A 1,170-nucleotide genomic window follows, 5' to 3' on the forward strand; every position below is an offset into this window, starting at 1 on the left:
GCCACCTCTGATGTAGTGATTGCACAAGGAAACAAAAGGTTTTTGTATATGAAATGTCCGGGAGTTACTTCTTGCCCCACAGCCGTCTTGTGGTAACGATTGCCGAATCCTGGTGATCCAGCAGGACTGTATAGTGCATGTCTGGCCACCGCTGCCAAAATGTGAGGTGGTCGTATCTGAGGAAGCTATCTCGTTTCTAAGGCTGGTGCCACACGTAGTGCTTTGTCTGCGTTTGAAATCGCAAATGCAGACAAAGCCGCGCCCACCGGGCCGGGCCTCGGCTCGATCGCATCGGCGTTTCTATGGAAACGCATGCGATCGGGAACGGCTCGTTCCTGATTGCAACCGTTTCCATAGAAACGTCGATGGTAAATCGACGGGCCGAGGCCTGGTGGGCGCGGCTTCGTCTGCGTTTTCAAACGCAGACAAAGTGCTACGTGTGGCACCACCTTAGGGACAACATGGCTACATTTATGAGAAATTATCTCCATACAGGAACATGTCTTTTAATAACATCCAATTGAAGAAATGTTTATGTATGGCAAATAAATTAAATTTAAATGCCCAAATGTGAATTCCCCTTTAATGCATTCCTCCAGTCTAATTGTATGGAGCTGTAATATTGGTACAAGTGTATGCCGCCATACGGTGCTATAGCTCCATATACGTACCCCATTTTCCTAGATGTATCCATTATAGTGAAGCTTATATATGTTTTATACATAGCCCCAGCTTTGTTGTTGTGGGCAACAAAATGTTTTTCTTTTATGTTTCTAGATTTTCCCGCAGTATAACGTATAGATGCAGCGTCACACTATCATGAGTCTGGAGCAGGTGACAGATATGAGAACTCCTCTGTATGGCTGCCGCTACTTGCATTCCCCGGGCGCCACACACTGAGCGGCACACAACAGGTTAACCATGAGATCACAGCTGCCAGGCGCCCGTATGCGGAGATACAGTTAGCAGCTCTATGAAGAGCCCCGCCCCTTATGCAAATCTAGATCCCCTGATCGGTGACGTCGTATCACCCCACAGCATGCCAAACGATCTTATTGGTTAGCGGCCCCTGGTCTCATTGACAACAAAACAACCAGCACGCGTTATTACAAGGGGAATGGGCGGGGCCTGCTCACACAGCGGGGGATTTCTCAGAATAGAGAGGCGGGG

Source organism: Engystomops pustulosus, chromosome 10 (assembly GCF_040894005.1).
Source record: "Engystomops pustulosus chromosome 10, aEngPut4.maternal, whole genome shotgun sequence".
In the NCBI taxonomy this organism is placed as follows: domain Eukaryota; kingdom Metazoa; phylum Chordata; class Amphibia; order Anura; family Leptodactylidae; genus Engystomops; species Engystomops pustulosus.